Here is a 12,838-nt window from a genome sequence, read left to right as displayed (position 1 = left end):
TTAAATCTTAAGATCGTCTTTACTGTTCGTTTATATGTGTCATAATCCTTATCGTATTATTTTGACTATTATGGATCATCATGGCAGATAATGCCTGTATAACAGTAAGTGCTTATCCTGTTGGGAAATCCAGTCTAACACTGGTTGAAGGTCATCATTCTTGATTTGTATAAAATAAAATCACAAGAATACTGAACTCCGAGGAAAATTCGAAAAAGGAAAGTCCCTAATGAAATGGCAAAATCAAATGATAAAACACATCAAACGAATGGACAGCAACTGTCATATTCCTGACTTGGTACAGGCATTTTCAAATGTAGAAAGTGGTGGATTGAACCTTATTTTATAGCGCTAACCCTCTCACTTGTAGGACAGTCCCATCAAATTCAATTATATTGACATAGATGCGTGAACAGAGTGTCACAAATAGGTGAACAACAACAACGCCAACCCCACCAAAAACTGTGATTGATTTCAGGTTCTCTCGAGGGGTAAGCAGATCCTGCTCCACATGTGGCACACGTTCCTCATTATATTACAAAGCCGGTAAATAGTCAAATTCGATAGGTCACATTCGTGAAAAGGGAACGTGTATATTTGAACATGTTGAACTGATTTATAGATATAAGAAGATGAAATATGAGTGCCAAGAGAAAACTCTCCATCCATGTCACAATTTGTAAAAGTAAACCCTTATAGGTTTTAACATCGATAATTCATTGTTGTCTTTATCGACGGTATTCGGATATACGAAGTTATAAAATATTTAAGTTACGTTAATGTGTCAAATATTAGTCTAATCATTATGCGTTTCGTATCTTTGTGTTACTGGCTTAATTTTCCTTGCTACTAACAATAACAATTCCTCTTATCTTATTATAGCACAGTTATGATACATCTTCTTGTATGATAAATCATATTTGAAGGAGCTCATTTACCAGTGTCTAATCATATATTCAGTCAGAAGTCATAACGATATATTTGCTTTGAGCTTATTCTGCTTACATTTTCTTCAATTCTTATTGATAATCAAACTTACATATTACTACACTGTAAAAATAACTAAGATTGCTATTACCAGATTTTTAATTTTTAGTTTTTTGGACAAATAATTCAAAACGTTTGTACGATTTATACTTCTCTGTGTATCAATATTTATGAATTGTACGTTCATGATGATGCAAACCAAAAAAAAAAAAAAAAAAAATGGTTCAGTCGCACTTAATTAATAATGTGTAATTTCCATACAAAGTTGACATCAAAAGTTAGTGATTTATGGTTTAATTTTAATGTCGAATTTGATTATATTGACTCTTTATTTAACATGGTCAACAGGTGTATTTGTTATACGATGGGAAACGTGTTTAATTTGAAATGGTATGTAAGTATCCTTCTGACACACTCATAATCAATATAAATGCAAATTCTGTTAACCTCAATTTTATATTGTAAGGATGTTTTGCTTTTTTTTTTTATTTCTAAACGACGGGAAGAAAAGCAATGAAAAGTGTTGAATTGTTTTTCTGTAGTCTCGTGGTATTTTTTTTTAAGAAGAACAACAGTTACTATTCCTTAAACAAATACATCGGCATTTTGATCAACAACATATTTGTTGATTTTGGTGGATTGATAAATCAGTAGAAATTCGGTATTCCAATCGATACTATAATTATGCACAACTACTTGTTGACCTGATTTTGAACTCATATATTTATTTACCTTCTCAAAGGCAAAGACATACCTTATAAAGTTCTTCAAATGTTGACGATGTCCTAACGTATGGAGTATACACATCTCATTTGATACGTTCTGCTCGTGCATGTTCACACTATATGGACTTCATTAGTAGGGTTTGCTCCTTACACCAAAAATTACACCAACAAGGTTATGAGGACAACAATGTATGCATCTACGTTGTATGCTTTCCACCAGGAACTTGTGGCCCGGCCGAAAAGACATGTTTTTATCTCAACTCTATAGCGACATGCTTTAACAGTTTGAGATCTTTAGACGCCAGAATAGTTCGAAAAATGTGCGGAATGTTCCTGATAGTGACATTTTGATTGAGAGTGGATTTGAATTTCAAATGATGTATTCATAGCAGGAGACGTTTACCTTGTCAATGCATCCGGTCTCATTTTTTTTGTAAATTATGCGATTCAGTTATGTTTGTTGATTTATGTTACCAACCAATTTGATTTGTGAAATTTGCACACTGGTGGACTACACTGTTGCCTTAATTTATTGTCAGATACACGGTGGGTAAGGTTGTCCTGCGAGAAAAAGTTCTGTGCTGGTGATTCGGTCCTAACTGGTGCTGGTTATCATTGAAAAAATGTAAACAAAGATGAAAATGATGATTTTTGACGTTTTCTCTCATAAACAAGGGAAGGAAACAGTTGAGATTTTTCAATTTTGTTTCTTATGGGTTCATAAGCAAACCATTAAAACATTGACCCTCTAAACTGTTTCAGTAAGCGTAACACAAAAGTGCTCATTTTCAGAAAATCTAGAACTGGAAAAATAAAACAAAAATGCTCATGAAGTCCGCTTCCTATACTCAAATCCAAAAGACAAAATTATTTTGTGAAAAACCCGTGCAATTTAAGAAAATTTTGCATTTTCTCAGTTTATTTATGTCCTGATACTGTGCTGGTGGGTCCTGTCATTGTGCTGGTGGGTCCTGATACGGTGCTGGTGATTTTGGGTAAAACGTTTGTCATATTTGAAACATATGTTACAAAATCAATAAAATTTGGCTGATAATTGTATTCAATCGGATCCGTGACTCCTATTTTTACTTTAGTGCATCCATTTGGCTGTTTTATAAACGTTTTCAAATAATAGTAACTTATATTACACAAATGAGCAACATCTTCCGTCCAATAGCAGATGAAAATGTATCTAATTAGAATAGTTTTATTCAAGATATTAAACGTCTTTAAATTGATGATTCTTTACATAATATGTTAACTTAAAGTGTTTTAAATGTTGCTAAAAGTAAAGCAACATTTATAAGAGGGGGTCTTTTATTGACATTAAAGTTTGACTGGTTTATTTAGTTAAATATGCCTTCCACACACCGCTCGCAACTCCATCAAACCAATCCCTCCTCCTTTCGTCATTCATTGGTACAGTGGTGTAAGAACATAACAATTTATCACATAAAACAATAACATTAAGACACAAATTATTAAACAACGCATACTCGCAACTACTGTGAAAGCTAGTCCAAAGCCGCATTTTCAACTAATACCGGTAGATAAACCAAGTTATCTTAGATAAAAATCTCAATCGTACCGATCATAAAGTTCATGTTTTAATGTTTGATAAAGCAGAACTTTGAAAGTGTGCAGTGAATCTTGTGCTCACAACAGTTATTTCATAACTACGTATAAATCAGACATCTTAATAGAGAAGATAACGAGAAGTATTTTACAGTTAATGATTATGAAGGGGTAGAGATTGCATGGAAGTTAAACTACGATAAGAAAAATAAATATAGTATGTTCTTGCGAAAGACTTTAAAAGTCTTTGCATTAAACTCTAAACAGCTTCTTATTGTCGTAAATTGTTAAATTATCAATAAAATCTCAATAACTTTGTTAGAACAAACAGAACAAAGGTGACCATGTAGTTATTAATTTCTGTGTCATTTTGGTCTCTTGTGGAGAGTTATCTCATTTGCAATCATAAGCACATCTTCTTTTTTTTATATTTAAATAAAAATTTTATGGAGTTTGATTTACTTTTAAGCTTCAACCCTGGTGAGCCATGTTAATTGTCGGTATGCTGTTGCACCCATCGCACGTAAATTTTCATATTTCCATCTTTTTTTCTGATTTATTTTACCAAATTTATACGTGCCAAATTGACAGGATTATTATCCTAGTAACGGGTGTTACCCATGTATATATTGAATACAAGTTAAAAGAATAAACAATACTATACTTATGTGTGTGTCAATTTCAATTAAAATTAAAGGGGCACTAGCTGTCAAATTCATGGTCACCGATTTGACTCAAATTCTCATAGTTAATTTATAACAATGTTAAACATTTATCCAAACTATCAAAAGTCTAAAATAAACAGTTTACAGAGCATGGGGTAGATAATATATAGGTTCGTTTTGTGTGTATTTTAGTCCAGACGCTATCTAATTAACTATCGATTTGACCTCAGATGACCATATAAGCGATGTTAACATAAATAAAGATATGAATAGATTAGACCAACACGTGCAATTGGATTTTTATAGGTCTGTTTGATTTTATTTTATAGATTAAAAATAGATGTTTCTCATTCTTTTTAACCGTATAAGAATAATTTTATGTGCATCGAATTAGTAATCAAATGATTTACCGTAGTTTCACTTTCATTGTTGACATTCTTTTTCTTTAAATAACCAGTACACATACAATGCATGCGTTGTCAATCTCTAGCTAGGGGTTAAATTGAAGTTCACATGAATACGGATTTAAAGAGGTCGACTCATTCACTTGCAAGTGAATAACTAATAATCAATGTTTCTTAGCGTAATTTGACAAAATTGAACCTTTTTGGCTGCGAAAAGCGAATTGTCATTTCACTATTTCACTTTCATTATTGGTTGAACCAAAAAAAAAATCAAACTTTTTATTTTTTATATATCTCGTAGCTAGTGCCCCTTTAAGGCATGTTTTTATTTCTATTCATGAAATATATTTAAATATAGAAAAGTAGGACACATCATTCACCCCCCCCCCCCCCTTAATTCTTTATCAAAAATCTTTGACAACAGACTTTCATTTGGAATTATAAAATGCAAAAAAAATATCTTTAAAATCTTATTTCTGTTAGTGTTACATGTATCTAGGTTATATCGTCTTTATTCTCTGACAAATTCAGACCTCACTCCCTCACTCTTACTACCCCCTACCCCCCCCAAAAAAACCACCTTTAAAAACGTCAAAAAACGCAATACTTTAATAGAGTAGTCATCCTTTTAGTCAGCACTAACTTGTTTACAAAGAAATCTGATTGTAGCTGCTGAAGACACATGATTCTAGCGCACAGAAACACGGCCGAGTTTCATTTGGTTGAATAAAAAGAAAAGTATCTACAGTATCATACACATTTGTCAGAGAAACAATATTCAGAATGTTTAGATTACACTGAATTCATTATCCAAACTCATCTAAGAAGTGTTCAGGCTCACCTGAGTCTGATTGTTTGCTTTGATCAACATCGTTTGTTTTTGATTCGTACAAAACATGTTAAATTCCCAAGCATTTTAGCGCCCGGTCCAAGTCAGGCGACGCTTGGATTTGTAAGTCTTGTATGTCTGTTTTGTTTATAATTTCATTTTATAAAATGTTGATAACCGATAACAGCTGTTTTATATAAATCATTTTAAATGCATGAGAAAAACAGAAAACAGTCAATTCAAAAATTATGGGTTTTTTTTTTTCATAATTGCAGTAAACAGATTCTCAATGATGTCAATTTTAAGACTGAAACAGGTAACAGCTAATTGGTCAATTACAGTTAAGCATCAATGATTTTGAATATTTGCCACTTTTGACTAAAATATAAAGGCACAGAACCAGGACATAGGTGCACAGAACCAGGACCGTTTTTCTTATCACCAGCACAGCGTCAGGACAATTCCGTTCAACGAACTTGCACGACTTTTGCAATAAAATATTGTTGTAATATACTTTGCATGGTTCTTATGACGTATCAGAGAAAAATTAAGCAACAAAACAGTCGTTTTATTGTCGTTCTGATAAAATGTAAACAAACCCACCAGCACAGAATCAGGACCCACCAGCACCCGTCAGGACCGAATCACCAGCACAGAACGTTCTCTCGCAGGACAACCTTACCCACCGTGAGATGGATCGTTACTGTACTAAAGTTATGTAATTGTATACTTATAGCAAATGTACATTTTAAGTAATAAAAAAAATGAAAAGTATTTATGATTATATATCTGTTGAACAATAAAAAGTATTATAAATACCAGTTGTGTACTAATATATTTTACTGTCTAAGTAAAAGTAAAAGAACATTTTAAAAGTAAAAAAAGATACTAGTATATGTATAATATAGCATGTCAAGTTCACTTATAGTCAGCATCACCCTCACTTAGTTTGAGTCGTTTACTATTATGTTCAAATAGATAAAATTTATACGCAAACAGCTTCTTTGACTTTTGCCCAGAAAATACCAGTGTCTTGTGGATCATCAGGATATTCTATGTATGACTGATTTTGTATGAGTTCATAAAACACTAAGGGTATATCCTTTGACCTCACGTGCTTGTAAAGAACCAGGAATATAACATTCTTTTTATTTCTTGAATGAATCCCCTCCATTCTGGCCATGTTGAATTCAAACATACAATAGTATGAGTCAAAGAATGATTTACTAATAATACAAATTGTTTTTCTACTTTTTTTAATAGCATTTATAATATTGTCAGTTATATCATCTCCAGGAACAAAGTCGCGATGATTGATACACAAACTAAGATTTTCTTCTTTTTCAAGTTTTTCAATACAATCGGTCAACACAAATGATCTGTCATCTTCTGAATAAGATATAAATGCATCATAGGTGTACTCGAATACATCTGCGACGGCTTTGTATTTATTGTATTTACTTTTAGCAGAATAAAACATGTACCTTAGTTTCCATCTTTGCCTATATACTATTGCTCCTATAATGATACCGAGTATAACAATAAGCAAAGATGAAACTCCAGCTAAAACATGGCTTGTATTTATACATTCTCGTTGTAAATGCCTTGTTGCATCGTTCACTGTTCTATACTCTAAAGACTCACCAGAATAAGCGCAATTGTAATGTTCAAATTGATGAAAATGAACCGGTCCGTTTCTCATCCATAACAAAAAAGATAAAGCAGAGCAACTGCATTGAATTTCATTGTAACTGAGATCTACAGTAAGGCTCCTGTATTTTGCTATTGTTTCTAAGTTCCTCATTGTTTCTTCGGTAAAAAGCATGATATAATTCCCAGACAGATTCAAAGACTCTAGACTGATTGAGTATGATAAATCAAATAAAATTTCACGTAATAAGTTACCACTTAAATCGATAATCCTTAAATTAGGCTGTCCATGGAATATCGGATAATATAACTTGTAGATGGAGTTGTATGATAAATCTATATGTTCTATCCTACTTTCATTCGATTTCATATACCGATTATAAGCAAAGAACTTTCCAAGTGTATTATTACGTAATATAAGCTTTCTAACATTTGCTAGATTTAATCTAAAGTTTACAAACTTGCTATACGAAAAATCAATTATTTTAAGTCTGGGTGACGGTGATGTTGGGTAATTCGGAAAATCCCATTCATACCGTCCATTATGGGTAATATATAACTCCCGCAAAGGCGTGTGTAGAAAAACAATGTTAGCACTGTCCCAGGGGAAAATAGCTATTGTATCGTCATTAATCAAGGCATTCGTTAGTCTGAAGACTTCAATAGCTGTAAATCTTAATTCTTCAACGAACTTACAGAATTCCATATATTTCAGCTTAGATAAGCTATCGTATTTAATCGACAAAGTATTAAGTTGCTTTAGTAAAGCAAACGTTCCATTGTCTACTTGTACTTCTTCACAATTAACGAAAAAATGACGAAGTTGAGTAATATATCTAAAAGTGTTATTAGTCAACCAAAGATTATATGATTGTCCAATATATATTGAATTAAGATTAACTAAATGCGAAAACCCCTCTCCAAAATGCTTGGCCGTCGCAGAACTGGCATCGATTTCTAGTCTCTCCAGCATTGATAAATCTGCCATTGTTTCAGATGGCAATTTAAAGAAAAAAGACCCCAAGGTGATACGATCTATATTAAACTTTATACTTAGATGTATCAGAGAAATGAGAGGTTTGAAAACGCCTTTAGGTAATGTATCCTCACTATAGTTTAATTTGTTATGGTCTAAATTCAAGTACAACAAACCTTTAAGTCCTATAAAGGCTTGTGGAATCAAACTTGATATGTCATTAAACGAAAGATCTAAAACAGTAAGCTTGTTTGAATGTAAAAATGTTTTGGCTTGAATTATGCTTATACTGTTGTGTTGAAGATTCAAACGGTTGATATTTTCTGGTAAAGCTGGGATATCTGTAATATTTTTCCCTGAACAGTCAACATTTATATGCATTTTATAAACTACGCAGGTACATCTTTCGTCGAAATGGCACTGAACTGAATGTTCGAGATCAAAACAGTATATACCATTTTGGAGAAAGACGAGTATGACTGTTAACAACAGATTACATCGATTACCCCTGTAAAATAAATACCACATTTATAAATACATAATTAAAAATAAATCACTGAAAATCACATACTTTTATTAAAAATGCATTCGTAAAAATTTGAGACGTATGGGAGATTTTTGAACAAATGCATGTATATATGTTAGCGGCAATAAGTAAAATTAGGCATTAAGCTTAAATCCTAGGCAATAAGCTAACGCCTAGGCATTAAGTTATTGCCTGAAATTTTCAGGCATTAAGCTTATTGCCTGAAATCTGATGATGATTATTCATCCTATTGCCGAAGATAATTTTAGGCAATAAGTAAACTCTGGAATTTATGCATATTGGGTGATTTATTCTTGATAAAGAGTCGTTTTTTTATTATATTTCTAATTCTACATTTATAAATATACATTCATTTGACAGATCTTCAAAATTAGTAAGTTTATTTAGTAATTTTGAAAAACAGAATAAACTCATACTTTTTTCGTGTTTGTGTGGTATAAATAAGTATCAAAAAGACTTAAAAAAAAAGTAATTTTATCCAATTGAAAAAGGGGGGAGATTCTATAGAATAATTATAATTATATTTATTTGAAAATTTGTACACTTCATTAGTCGAGCTGGTTTGAACTTGTCAAAAGTAGACCAAATAAAGATTGGATTTTTTTTTTATCACACCATTTTCTATTTTTTTTTTTATTGGATAAGTAAATTGTCTTTGTTAATAGTTCGACAATTTGTGATAACAAAATGATTTTTTAACACAAATTTCTATCAAGTTTTTATATTTCTAAATTAATATTTGATGCATTTTAATATAAATAACATATTTTATTTGTTAATTTATTTCTGGTCTCTTGTGGAGATTTGTCATATTGGTAATCATGCCACATCTTCTTTTTTATATTTAGGATGACACTGGGTCCTGTACTTTTGCATTGTTAAAATCGATGAAATTTGATTTTTTTTCTTCTTTTCATTCTCAAACGTATGTTATTTGCAGTAATAAAATAAAATAGTTGAAGTATTCAGTATTTATATGAAGATGCACGAGATTTTCCTATGAACTTTTAAGTATGAAACCGTGACGCTTCGAATTCAGGTCCCTCAAAGCATAACATGATTTTACCGATTATATATTTAATTTTTACTATTTACAATTATTTTGTTCAATTCTAATATAAAACGTAGTTATATTTTTTACTTATATTTTGTTTCAAAGAGTTTATATCTACAATTATAATATAAAAAATATTTATAACCTTTCATTTAAAACTAGTAATTATTTTCTAATAATTAATCGGTGTGTGAATTAATGTTTTTGGTCGAATTTGATACAATATTTCATTTTTTTCATTTGCTATTTTCTTTTACGCCAATACTTAGGACATCCCAGCTAATGAAATCCTCAGATAGCTTTCGATGTGCAGAATGCTAGGAAATTTCGTAAGTCGATCCTAACTATATCATATTTTCTGTCCTAAGAATATCTTATAGGACTAATCTTAGGACAGTGTCGATAAACAGGCCACAGTTATCATAATATTATTATGTAACAAAAATATTTTAATTTAAATGAATAAATGTCTTTTATTTACTCGCATTTACATTTTAGGCATTAAGCTTAATGCCTGCTCACATTTTTCAGGATTTAAGCTTAAATCCTAGGATTTAAGACTAATGCCTAACATCATTTAGGCAATAGACTTACTGCCTAGGCGTTAGCTTATTGCCTAGGATTTAAGCTTAATGCCTAATTTCACTTATTGCCGCTAACATATATACTTAATTAAGTCCTTACTAAATTAAGTCTTATATGCACGATTTAATACGAATCCAGAACATATAATCAATAAAGAATATTTCCCTGCTAATTAACGTTTGTGTTTTATAGCCGACGTTAACCTAACCTGGCATCCTGGCCACACTTCCTTTTCGTGTCAGTACGTCCGGACGTAGTACAATCCACGTGCTCATTTTGCATTGAACTGAATAACTGTATATGTGTATGCGTGATCTATTTACCATTAATTAACCACTGATTCACGATGAAAATCAATAATGTTTGGATTTTAATTACTTTATTTTTCTTATAGTAAAACTACATATACATGTCGTTTATTCCGCCAGCCTCTACTGTCGAGCAGTGAGGCAGGATTGCAATCTAACGTTTACCGAACGTGATCTTTATAAACAACCAACACATACTTAGGAGCTCTGTATAATTTGTACCACATGACTTAAAGGAGACGTGCTTTAAGGGTTAATAAACTTATCTCGTAAATGAGACGACCAGACATCAATCATAGAATAAAAAACAAAGAATCATCAACAACAAGTGGCTTTACGGCCTTGAATGATGACCAAAACCTATACTGTCTGGTAACCAATAAAAGGTCTTTCTGAACACCTGCGCAGTAGTTATAACGGTCTACCTATTAATGATAGTATCAAGAAATATTTAACTCAAAGAACCCTTTGTTCATCATTATCATCATTACCAAAACAATCATTGAATATAACTTGATTTTGGGTCCGTGTTCTTGTGTGGTATGTCGCATAAAATTATTTACCATTCTTCCGGTAGTTACGTTATCTGTTGCTCTTTGATTTTTAGTTGGTTATTGATTCCATGCTCTGCTCTCTCTGCTTTTAGTACCCGTTTCATGTAAATATATAAATACATACTTACATAATCATTACTCAGAAATGTAATTCTCTTCCAAGGTATATGTAATTTCTGAATTAACCGTTTCTGACGTTGGAAACAATGTTCAACTTCTCGGTCAAGTGCTTACTTGTTGCATATGATTAACTACACTATTTAAATAAAATTTATTTATACTTTTTCTACAATAACGTAAATTTTAAATTTCCGTGTTTTGCAAATCGTTTGTGTTTGAAATTCTTCCGTATTATGTACAATACAGATATAATTAGGTTTCCTTTGTAATTTGTTACGCAATCAATTTATTCATGTCTAACATTCAATTTATGTCATTAAACTCATCATAGAAACCAGGATTTAATTGTGTACACAAGACGCATGTTTTGTCTACAAAAGACTCATAATGACGCTCTTATAAAAAGTTGATATGGTCAAATAACTTATGACGTTGAAGAGCATTTAAAAGACCAGTTTTGAAAGCTTTTTTTTACAAAATCTGTTGAAGACGATAACAAAATACATCGTATTACAATGGCAATCGAAAACACAGACAAACGTTGCACCTTAAGGGGGCTCGCGGGTCTAAATCATTTTTTTTCCTAACATAGGATTTCTCTATATTTTTTCATAAATGAACTTTATCATATACTTAAGGTGGTATCTAACACTACAGGGAGATAGAGATGAAAGAAGCATACATTTTTGTTAATGTCCTTTTTTTCTGTTGATCTAATAGAAGAAATAAAGGTAATATCGAAATAAAAAAAAAGAACTTAATTACCGAAATCGCTAAAATTTTACAATTATTTAGTTTATGTTAAGCTTCTTTGAAAACAATTATAAAAAGTATAGGTCACGATGAGTTAAAAAAAGATATTTCAATTTAAATGCCCAAAAATGGCATTTTTGCACCAAAGGGAGATAAATTGGAGCTTTTTCAATGAAAAAAACATTTTAAAACTCATCTGGGGCCAAACCGAATCATTTTTATGGTTGATTTTTCTATCATATCATAAAGTAACAACTAATAGTGTAAAAAATAAAATTTGTAGTGAAAAAACAAATGTTTATTTTTTTGCCGAAATTTGTGTACCCTCGAGCCTCCTTAATAGCAATATACCTACTTCACCTGCATATGGAACTTACATATCCATACTCATTCGGTATTCAAGAACTTGCAGCTTCTACTCAGACTTGTAAAACGTAATCAGTGTCTGAGCAGAAATATGATAAACCAGAGATATGTAAAAGGATGCATCGCCCTTCTTTTAAAAAGACGTTCATCAGAAGATACCAAGCACTTAAGCTTGTTGATAGATATTCCGTATCAGCTACACAAATGATACTTGATGGTCTTGATGTATAGATTAAATGTAATGACGTTGTTTTTAATCTTAATAATGTTTTATAGTATTCTTTTATTTGTCTTTGTAGATTATTACTTGTACTGTTTAGTCTATTTTTGGTAATAACCATTGACGTGGCTCGGTACATGTACATCCCGTCATTGTGTTATTGTGATATCATATTGGTAATTTTTTGTATTCTTGTCTTTAGATCATATAGAAGAGTAAGCAATTCCGCCAATATTGGTGAATTAGTTGATTTTTGGCTACGTCTTTGTGCCTATATTTTATAACCGGAGAAAGACGAGGTGCCGGAGTGCCGGAAGAGAACAACCAAAATTCGGTGGAAAAACTATCATTCACCTACCACATGCGGGATTCGACACCACTGGTGACCTACATGTACGTCAGGTTACACATGACACTTATGAATCTGGCGATTAATCGCATACCCTCACATCACAAACATGTATAGTAGGGTAAGGATAAGACTGTAATATAGTTGTAATCTATGATCTATATATTGCAT

General features: G+C 31.6%; 1 long non-coding RNA gene across 1 annotated transcript; it reads right to left on the bottom strand.

The window, feature by feature from the left end:
- Positions 1-6,001: 6,001 nt before the first annotated feature.
- Positions 6,002-11,111, bottom strand: LOC143054151 (uncharacterized). The gene is made up of 2 exons (XR_012971576.1): positions 10,988-11,111; positions 6,002-8,319 (listed from the first exon to the last, which is right to left on the bottom strand). It is a non-coding gene; the product is annotated as an uncharacterized LOC143054151 (long non-coding RNA).
- Positions 11,112-12,838: the final 1,727 nt, after the last annotated feature.

This window comes from Mytilus galloprovincialis, chromosome 12 (genome assembly GCF_965363235.1).
Source record: "Mytilus galloprovincialis chromosome 12, xbMytGall1.hap1.1, whole genome shotgun sequence".
Taxonomy (NCBI): Eukaryota; Metazoa; Mollusca; class Bivalvia; order Mytilida; family Mytilidae; genus Mytilus; species Mytilus galloprovincialis.
The sequence above is the reverse complement of the archived record's forward strand: the minus strand, read 5'-3'. Positions and strand labels throughout refer to the sequence as shown.